General features: G+C 46.5%; 1 pseudogene; it reads left to right on the plus strand.

Moving 5' to 3' along the window:
* The first annotated feature begins 3,923 nt into the window (after positions 1 to 3,923).
* Positions 3,924 to 6,775, plus strand: LOC137639542 (uncharacterized; annotated as a pseudogene).
* Positions 6,776 to 11,494: the final 4,719 nt, after the last annotated feature.

Raw genomic sequence — 11,494 nt, forward strand, 5'->3', positions numbered from 1 at the left:
GGATGGTCATTGGGGTTTTGAAGGTTTTCATGGCGTCCACTTTGGTCGATGTGGGCCTCATGCCCGCAGCGGATATTTGATGTCCGAGGAAGTCCACCCTCTCGGCGCTGAATGTACACTTGTCGAAGCGCACGATCAACCCGTTCTCCTGAAGGCGTTTCAGCACAGCGCAGACGTGTCTCCAGTGTTCCTCTTTCATCCTGGAGAAGATTAAGATGTCATCCAAGTAGAAGACGCAGAACGGCAGGTCCCCCAGGATGCTGTCCATCAATCGTTGAAACGTGGCCCCTGCGTTGCGTAGGCCGAAGGTTGAACATGAGGTGTAGGAGCCAAACGGCATTATGATGGTGGTCTTAGGCACGTCCTCTGGGAACACAGGAACCTGAAAGTATGATTTAAGAAGGTCCATTTTAGTAAAACTTTTTGCCCCATGAAGGGCGCTGGTGAGGTCTTGCATGTTCGGCAGAGGGTAGTGGTCTGGAGTTGTGATGAGGTTAAGGCGCCGGTGGTCACTGCAGGGCCTCCATGTCCCGTCATGTTTCTTTACCATGCGGAGCGGAGACCCTAAGGGTTAGAAGTCTTCTTGCATATGCCCATCCATTCCGTGTCTTCGAAGGCACGTTTAGCATCTCTCAGCTTCTGCGGCGGGAGGCGGCGGAACTTGGCATGCGTGGGAGGTCCCGTTGTGTTGATGTGGTAGTAGACCCCGTGCTTGGAGGGAGATCCCCCCGACTGTTGAAGTTCCGGTTTGAAAACGTTGGGGAACTCCTGAAGAAGGGCGGCGTAGGGCTGCGCTATGACGGCGGAGATGGGTGTGATACCCATACCAGCTCGCAGGCGGGTTCGGCATGTCCCGGTGTCGATGAGGCGTTTCCCGGCAAAGTCAACTAGTAGGCCATGGTGGGCAAGGAAGTCTGCACCAAGGAGGGGGTGTTTGACGTCGGCAATGGTGAAGGGCCAAAAGTAAAATCGGCCCATAACTGAGATTTTAAGCACCCTAGTCCCACAACATCGTATGGGAGATCTATTGGCGGCGATGAATGAGGGAGCATCACTGCTAGGCGCTTGGTTTAGGTCGGCCTGTGAGGGAGGAAATGTTGATTGCACACACTAGTATCAACCATAAGCCTACGGTTGGATACGGCGTCGAAGATGTAGAATCTGATCTTGCTGTGTTCTGCTACTGTGGCGACGGTTGATGTCGGCGGTGGCTGGCGTCGAAATTTCATCGGGAACTTGCAGGGGTCCCTGCACTTCATTGCATTGCTCCAAAACTGCTGGTGGTAGAAACACTAAGTAGGGTTTGGTCTATGGTTCTTCTGCATCGGCTGCGGAGGTTTCTTCTTCATCAGGGCGAGGATTTCGTCGTTGTCAACAGAGGGCGCCGCCAAGGAGTCGAGAGATGAGCAGCTGAAGGAGGATGATGCGCCAAGGTGGGAGGCCTTGGATGCTTCGTACAACTTCTGTGCCCTTGACAGGAGGTTGGTCATTGGCAGGGTGTCGGTATCGGTGAGCTGGGCTCTCACATCCTGCGGAAGGCGTCGAAGGAATATTTCGCGAGAAAGGCTTATCTCTCGTCATTGTCCACTGACATCGGTCTCGGCCAGGATGAGAAGTCCAAACAGTTCATCCCATGCTTCTACGGGAGACGTGTCGCCCATGGGTATATTGCTGAGATCAAGGACCTTCTGTGTCCTTGCCAAGACAGAAAGTGAGTATGTATTCATTAGTTTGGTTCGTAGGTCGTCGTAGGATACCTGACCGGAGTGAGCGTTGTGCCATGGGGAGATCTCAGGGATGGAGGTCAGGACAATGTCAGCTATGGCACAGGGGCCGTTTAACTTGGCCACCCTAAAGAGTACATCCGCCTTCAGGAACCAGGAGGCGGTGTTGTGCTGTGAGAACAGTGGCAGCTTGACTTTGGGCGCAGCTAAGTGGTTGCTAGGTGCGATGGGCTGGGTGGTTTCGTCGTGGTCGGTTGATGCATCAGGCCAAGGGCGTGAGCTGGTTATATCAGATATACTCATCGTTGCTGCCTCACAAAACTGAAGTGGGATAAAGCCAAAAGACGTCGTTAAACGTTAATGGCAAAAGGAGATATACTAAGGTAACAGCTGTAATTAGTCCGTTAATGGCAAGCCAAAACTGCTATGTATTACCAACATTACTCCGGGGTCACCAGTTGTGAGGACAAGAAGACGCACAGAGAGAGACTGACTATTTACTGAACTTGCAATGGTCACTATATTACAGAGTGCGGACGGAAAAGTAGCCCGGGAGGGAAACATTTCCTACCGCCAAAATCATTGTGCTTTCATTCAAAATAAATTTACAAATACCAAGGCGGTAGCCTAAGGAAATATACAGTATTACATATTAAAATAAAGCTCTCAAAGAGTGCAACATCGTGATACAAAAATCCACTGCGTGGAACAAATAATAAAGTTACAATTATCAGAAAAGAGTCCGGGGGGAATAAACACAGCGGGTAAGACGATATTTTACACTGCTGTAAGGACATCGCTCCCTCCCTCGTTCAGCATTCTCATCGAATTCTCCATTTCATTTGAATTCTCCTTTCACCACACTGTGGCTAATTGTATATATTTTTTCTGCTCTCTCAGAGCTACAATTTCATGTATTTCTCATTTCGTTACATTATTTCATTGATTTGTATTTCGAGTATTTGTATGTGTGAAGAAACACACTTTTTGTGGCGGTTGGTTCAAGCACGATTGGTGCCAGCGCGCATGCTACATTTCCGTCAGCACCTTGTATTATATTCTCGCACCTGTTTGAATAAACTGTCAGTTGTTGGTGATAGCTCGTCTCACTGTCCTTATAACTGGTGACCCCGGAGTTGAAGTAGCATCAGCGGTTTTGGCTTTGCCATTAATGGACTCACTACGGCCATGCTACCTTCTTTTACTCCATTACCTTTGGCATGAGCTTCGGCCTTTGGTGTTCCCACACCTCGGTGTGTTTGTAAGGCAGTAGGATGAGCTTATCCGACATCTCAGCTTCTCACCTCGTCGACTGACCACAATGGCGTATTCAACCAGCCCATCACGCCCAACGGCCTCGCCTCCACGCCCAAAGTCAAACTGCCGCCGTTTTCTCAACACAACACCGCTTCCTGGTTCCTGAGAGCAGACGTACTCCTCCGAGTCGCTAGGCTCAGCGACTCCTGCACCAAGGCTGACATCGTTCTCACCTCCATCCCAGAGGAGGTATTCGACAAGATTTCCCCATGGCTCAACGCCAAGGCTGGCCAAGTTTCCTACGACGACCTGAGAATGAAACTAATCGGTATCTACTCACTCTCTGTTTCAGCAAGGGCACAGAAGGTCCTGGATCTTGCCGGCAAACCCATGGGTGACACCTCTCCTGTCGAGGCGTGGGACGAGTTGACCGGCCTGCTAATGCTTCCCGAGACCGACAGCAACGGCCGACGGCGCGAGATTAGCCTATCTCGCGAGATTTTCCTTCGACGCCTGCCGCAGGACGTGAGGGCTCAATTGACGGACGCCGACAAGCTTCCGATGAACGAACTCCTGTCGAAGGCTCAGAAGCTCCACGAGGCTTCCAAAGCATCCCGCCTCGGGGCATCATCAGTATCGTCTTCGTTCTCCTCTTTCAGCTGCTCTTCCATAGACTCTTCAGCAACGCCTCCTAACGAAGAGGACAAGATCAACGCTCTGGCAAGGAGGAAACCACCGCAACCGTCATGTCCGAGCCCTAGGCCTAATCCAGCGTGGTGTTTCTATCATCAGCAGTTCGGCAGCGACGCCAGGAAATGTAGGGCACCATACAATTTCCCTAAAAGATGAAGCCAGAAGAAACCACCTACCACCATCGCAGCTGCAGGAAACCAAAGCAAGAATGGTTTTTATATCCTCGACACCGTCTCCAACCGTAGACATATGGCGCTATGCATGCAGTCAACGTTCCCGCCGTCACAAGCCGACCTTGACCGTGGTCCCAGCAAAGATGCCCCCTCGCTCGTCGCCGCCAACGGGTCTCCCATACGGTGTTATGGGACTAGGGTCCAGAAGATATCTATCATGGGCTGTGCGTATTCCTGGCCCTTCTCCATCACTGACGTCAGTCGCCTCTTCCTCGGTGCAGATTTCCTCACTCAACACGGACTACTCGTCAACGTTGCAGGGGAACGCCTCATTGACACAGGAACCTGCTGGTTCCGCGCCCTTAGTGCCGGTCCTGCCACAATATCCGTATCTGCCGTAATGATGCAGCCCTACGCTGACCTTCTGCAAGAATTTCCTGACGTTTTCAAGCCCGAGCTCCGCCAATCGCCGGGATCCCCCTCCAAGCACGGGATCTACCACCACATCACGATGACGGGACCTCCTACACACGCCAAATTCCTCCGCCTCCCGCCCCAGAAGCTGAGGGACGCCAAACGTGCCTTTGAGGACATGGAATGCATGGGTATCTGTAAGAAAGCATCGAGCCCCTGGGCATCTCCCCTCCACATGGTTAATAAGCCTGACAGGATCTGGAGACCTTTCAGCAACTACAGGCGCCTCAACCTCATCACAATGCCTGACCACTACCCTCTGCCCAACATGCAGGACCTGACGAATGCGTTGCATGGCGCGAAACACTTCACCAAGATGGACCTTCTTAAGTCTTACTTCCAGGTCCCCGTATTTCCAAAGGACATTCCGAAGACTGCCATTGTGACACCTTTCGGATCCTACACCTTCGCATACTCAACCTTCGGTCTACGTAATGCGGGGCCGACCTTCCAATGCCTAATGGATAGCATCCTGGGTGACCTACCATTCTGCATCTGCTACGTCAACGACATCCTGATATTTTCAAGGACCAAGGAGGAACCCCGGAGGCACGTCTGCGCCGTTCTCAAACGCCTGCAGGAGAATGGCCTGGTTGAACGTTTCGATAAATGCACGTTCGGCGCTGAAGGAGTGGACTTTCTCGGTCATCGCATGTCCTCGAGTGGGGTAAAACCCATGACAACCAAGGTGGACGCCATCAGGAAGTTCCCGTTACCTACAACCACCCGCCAACTTCAGGAGTTCCTGGGGATGGTCAATTACTACAGGCGCTTCATCCCCAACATCACACAGACCCTGACCTCCCTCGACGACGTCCTGAAGGGAAAGGCGAAGAAACTTGAGTGGGTTCCCCACAACAACACGCATTCACCAGGACAAAGGACGCCCTCGCAAACGCCACCACCCTGGCTTACTTCGACGACAACGCCCCTCTGCGACTGATGACCGACACCAGCAACGTTGCCTGTGGAGCTGTGCTAGAACAGCTCGTCGATGGTTCTCCACGACCGTTGGCATTCTTCAGCAGGAAGCTGAAACCCACCGAAACAAGATAGGGCACCTTCAACGGGGAGCTACTTGCCGTCTACCTCGCCGTCCGCCACTTCAGGCACATCCTGGAGGGCACACCCTTCACTAAAGCGATGGACCATCAACCCCTCGTACACGCCTTCACAAAATCGACAGATGCATGTTCCTCCTGACAACAACGCCATCTCGCAGCAATCGCCGAATTCGGGTGCACCATAAGCTACGTTCCTGGAAAGAAAAACTCAGTCGCAGACGCCCTTTCAAGGATTGAAATCGACGCAATCCACCTGGGAATTGACTACGCCGACCTTGCATCCAAGCAGCGCAACGACCAAGAGGCACAGGATCACCTGATGGGGCCATCTGCGCTCAAGATAACAGCAATTCCCCTCGGGCCGGCAGGAGCAACCATCCTCTGCGACACCAGCAGCGGCCGCCCACGTCCCTGGATTCCCACTTCCTGCAGAAGGAAGATATTCGCCATCATCCATGGACTTTCACACCCCTCGGGGCGCACCACTGCTCGCCTCCTGTCGGAGAAGTTCATCTGGCCAGGGATCAAGAAGGACGCCTGGGAATGGGTAAAGACATGCATCAATTGCCAGACAAGCAAGATCAGCCGTCACACCGAATCGGGGATAGGTGAATTTCCCCAACCGAAAAGGCGTTTTGGTCACATCCACATCAACGTCGTGGGACCTTTGCCGCCTTCGGGATCTGCTCGCTACCTGCTGACAATCATCGATCGCTCCACGAGGTGGTTGGAAGCATCACCGATGACCGAAGCTATGACCCAAGCATGCGCCGAAGCCCTTTTGTCGAGTTGGGTGAGCAGATTTGGCGTTCCTGACGACATCACGACAGACAGAGGCCCCGCTTTCCTGTCAGAGATATGGCTCGCTCTGCCAAACCTGATGGGAACGACACTCCACAGCACCACGGCATACAACCCTGCAGCAAACGGCATGGTCGAACGAACTCATCGCGCCCTCAAGGCGTCCCTGATGGCAAGCTGCACCGACGCGGACTGGAAATCATGACTTCCTTGGGTACTTCTCGGCCTTCGCACCTCCCCTTGCGCAGATGGCGAGCCACCGCCCGCTGAAAAGGTTTACGGAGAGGTGCTCACAGTTCCCGGCGAATTCTTCCCCACATCAACCGACGACATGCAGCTGGATCATCTTAGGGACATTGCCAGGAAGTTCAGACCTTGCCTTAAAACTTACCAGGACAGAACTAAGCATTTCAAGCTGAGGAACCTGGACAACTGCGAATATGTTTTCGTCCGCATCGACGCTCATCGACAACCGCTGACCAGACCCTATCGTGGCCCCTACCGAGTCATCAGTAAAACGACGAAAGCCTTCCTTCTCGACGTGCACGGCCAAGAGGACTGGGTCTCAATAGACCTCGTAAAACCGGCGTTTCTCGAAGGAAGCGACACTGCCTCCGCGGGACCTGGCAGATCCAGAGTGCCACCTCAAAACAAGGCACCCAATGAGAAGAAGAGCAACAAACGACGACAAGAGGTAGCGATCCATACGTCGACCACTGACGCGCCCCTTCGTTCAAAAACAAGAGGAACCCTCCGATGCCCGAAACGATACGAAGACTAGCCTCATCAGCCTTCTACGCCGTCTGATGTCTTGGGGGGGAGTACTTGTGAGGACATCGCTCCCTCCGTCATTCAGCATTCTCATCGAATTCTCCATTTCATTTGAATTCTCCTTTTGCCACACTGTGGCTAATTGTATATATTTGTTCTGCTTCCTCAGAGCTACAATTTCATGTATTTCTCATTTCGTTACATTATTTCATTGATTTGTATTTCGAGTATTTGTACGTGTGAAGAAACACACTTTTTGTGGTGGTTGGTTCAAGCACGATTGGCGCCAGCGCATGCTACATTTCCGTCCGCACCTTGTATTATATTCTCGCACCTGTTTGAATAAACTGTCAGTTGTTGGTGATAGCTCGTCTCACTGTCCTTATACTACCATTAACTGGCTGCAGGGGATACTTTCTGACAAAAGCCAATTAATGAATGTTCATTGCTAACCTGAGAAACTATATCGAAAAAGTGGCAAAATTTGTGCCACGTTTATTTGAAATACGACTGAATAATACTTTACTTTACTTTAAGGGCTGCTTACTTGGTCCTGTACAATAGGGGAACCCTACTCTCTCCAGGACCTCTGTGGTTGTTTTGTGATGTTCATTCGGGAGTAATTAACATTTCATAATGCGTATTGTTTGCTTACTGTTTGATCAGCACTGTCAAAACACTCCTAAAATAAGAAGGTCTTCAGTTTCCTCTTGAAAACCTTAATATCTTCAATTATTCGGATGTCTCGTGGGAGCCCATTGTATAGTCTCTGGCTGCATATTTAAAGGCTCTGGGGCTCACAGTAGGCATGTATCTAGGTTCTGATTGTTTAAAACCATCTGTAACTATTCTCGTGTTAACACGATTTGTTGGTTGCACAACATGTAGCGATTCTCTTAGATATTTTGGACGATCGGTTCTGATAGTTTGGTGGGTTGTTGTACATATTTCAAATTCAATTCTTGCTTTAATCGGCAGCCAATGTAGATCAATTGATATAGGAGTGATATTTTCTCTGGATGGGACGCCTTTTATGTCTTGCTCCTCTGTTTATTATGTTTTGTAATTTCTTAAGTTGTATTTTTGGTAGATTGTAATAGATGGAGTTACAGTACAGGTACTTTTTTATTAAAGCAATATTTCTTAGATGATAACAAACAGTGTTTACTACATTATTTATTTGGACATTGACAGACAAGTTGCAGTCAAGAAATACGTCTAGATCACGAACTTTACTAGATATCGGCACTGGGACGTTATTTATGTTCATTTAAACATCATCCAAGCTTCTCACAGTGTTTCCCTTTCCCACCACCATGAACTCAGTTTTGTTCTCATTTAATTTTAGTTGTTTAATTGTCATCCATTCTCTAACACTATCAAAGATTCGGTTTAGAGTTTCACTAGTGTCGTCTACATCATTTATGGAGAAGTAAAATCATGTGTCATCTGCAGATAGTTTGAACTTCCCACCATGCCTTTGTAATATTTTCAATAGATCAATATTACAGATGCAGAATAAGATTAGGTCAAGTACACTCCCCTGAGCTACCCCTCTGTTTAAAGGTTCATATGGTGAATAAGAGTTTCCAATTTGTACACAATAATTTCTACCAACCAAGTAGTCTTTCAGGTATTCGAAATCTTAATCTTTAATGTCGATGAACTGTAGATCCTTTAGTAGCAGTTCATGCCCAACTGTATCAAAAGCAGCACTAAGATCGAGTAATATTAAATTACCACATTTATTTTCTTCCATCATTTCCATTATATCATCTACAACAGACCAGATGGCTGTCTCTGTAGAGTATAGTTTTCTTCAAGCAGATTAGTTGTCAGGCAAAGCTTCTATTACTTCTAAGCAAGTGAGTGCCGCTGAGGTGTGGACGTGTTTTTCGCGGAGCTCCGTTCAACTTTTGTTTCTCGCTTAGAATATCATTGAAAAGATATTAGTTAATCTTATGGAGAAGCCAAAGTGAGAAGAAACAGTACACCATATCTGTCCCCTTATGTGTCCCTAACTTGGTCTGCTTCATATGTGAAACCACGGAGGGAAGCCCGAAAAAATGCATAGGATGTGAGTGCAATAGATTCTATCATAAGAACTGTGTGTATATAGTGACAGGTATCAAGGATAATGAACTAAGGAATCTAGATTGCTTATGCTCACACTGTGTAGTTGAAGCCAGACAAGCCAAGTTATATATATCAAAATTGAAGGAAGAAGTGTGTATAAGAGAAGGGGCCCTGAGCGAACAAGACGCGAGAATTGAGAATCACTGAATTGGAAACCAAAGTTGCGGACCTAAGCTCACATGCCGCAAATTCCACCCAGAATACTGACCTCTCTGAGAAAATTGATAATCTTGCTATGAATCTGGAATCAATTGAGGCAACACTTCAATCACTGATGGACGCAAAATCGGAGAAAACACATATCCTGACAAAGGTAAGGAAAAAATCTGTTGGTAATTAAATCAATAAATACAACAACTAAAATTACTGAAAGAAAACCCGAGGTCGAATAGGCACTTAAAGACATTCCTATACTTAACACGAGGTCAACTTATAATGGAAACGTTGTTGTAAACTTTGCTAACAAAATGCTCAGAGAAGAAGCTGCAAACAAAATTCATACATTGGTTGCCGACACTGAAACGAGAAAAATAGGAAAATTAAAACCAAAAATAATCATATGCAATGTGTACAATGATGAATATGATGTAGTAAATGCTTTGATTCAAAGAAATCGTTGCCAGGAACAAATCCAAAATATAGAAGAGAAGATAAATGTAGTCCTGAAGAAAAATGCTTCAGGTGGGACCACCCACTATGTGCTGAAATGTGATCCTGAGGTTCGGAAGGCTTTTCATGATAATAGGGACAACGTTTCGTTATGATAACATACGTGATGTGTACCACGTGATCACCTCCTGCTACCACTGTCAGAGGTATGGACATCTTGAAAAAGATTGCAAGTCTAAAAATGATGATAAAGTTTGAGGGAAATATTCAGGAAAACATTCCACCAAGGAATATAATTCGCAAATGTCAAAATGTATTAACTGCTCAAAGTTAAACAAACCAAATGACTACATAGTATATTCAAGAGACTGCAAAGCTTATGACTTGGAATTAAAAAGACTTGAAGGAAATGCTGATCATGGATATTAAGGACTTCACAAACTGTGGCTATTTAAATGTACAATCTGTAGGTAATAAAACTATTCAAATACGAGGATTGATAAACTGGAAATATTTGGACATACTAGCATTATCTGAAACATGGTTAAACAACTTGGACAAGGCAAAAATCGCTTAAATGACCCCCCCCCCCCCACACACACACACCTTCTTTCACATACCGAGAGAGGTGGGGTTGTTGGACTCTTTCTTCATGAAAGTTACTCAAATCTCAAAATGTTAAAAAGAACTAGTTTACAAACTGTTATTATATAGAAATAAACTTTACGCAAAAAGCAGAAAAATATACTTTATGACGGTCTACAAACCTCTAAGAACAAACACTAGTATCTTCTTGAAAGAATTCAGTGCATTCATTGAGATGATTATCATGGAGAAAAATTAATTAGTTTTTTGTGGACTCTTCAATATTTAGATGGATGATGCATCAAATCATGACGCTTTGGCATATAGTGTGTTATTAGAATCATATCAACTAGCGAATAATGTTGACTGTACAACTACTTTAACTGGGCATACGTTGGACCTAGTTTTGAGTGATGCAATGAATAACATTGAATCTGATATAAATGTTGAAGAGAAATAAATGTACTGTCTCCCCAGTGCACAAAGTTATTACGTTTAGTCTACCTCTACAGAAACAGGCATTAGTAAAGAAAATTAACTTTAGACATAAATCATATTTTTCTCCAACCGTATTTATTGAAGAAGTTACAAAGAAAATAAATGATACTATCAACATTCTCTGTGATCATGATGACCAACGTCTGTTAGGAGCTCAGTGTGCTAACTGTCCTATGGCCACTTATAATAAAGTGAGTAAAAGTGAATATGATACCATGTGCCCACCGATGGGAAAGACTATAACCGTAAAAGACCAATCTCCTTGGTTTGATGGAGAGACTTTAGTAAAAAAAGAGGGAAAAAAAGACAAAGAAAGAAAGTGGATTCGGTTAAAAACTGAAAGTACTTGGGTAGAATACAAAATTGCTGCTTGTCAATATAACTACCTACTAAGAAGGAAAAAAAAAGTGAATACTATAAGAGAAAGATCCTCGAAGCAGCAACGGACACAAATAAGTTATATTGTGGTAAAATACTGGGTTATTTACAACCACATATATTAACTTTTTTTACCTGTAAACCCTCATTCACAACTTGGCACGAGGCCAAGTGACATAACTGAGAAACACACTTACAACATGCATAATGAGCTAATCGAGCGACCGTGCCAAACGTTAATATCTAGATCAGGAATAAGAAATTTGATAGACCGTAAGTTTCTGTCTAACAAATTAAGATGAGAATCAGCAGCTGAAGACCAGACAGGAGA

This window comes from Palaemon carinicauda, chromosome 4, assembly GCF_036898095.1.
Source record: "Palaemon carinicauda isolate YSFRI2023 chromosome 4, ASM3689809v2, whole genome shotgun sequence".
NCBI classification, from domain to species: Eukaryota; Metazoa; Arthropoda; class Malacostraca; order Decapoda; family Palaemonidae; genus Palaemon; species Palaemon carinicauda.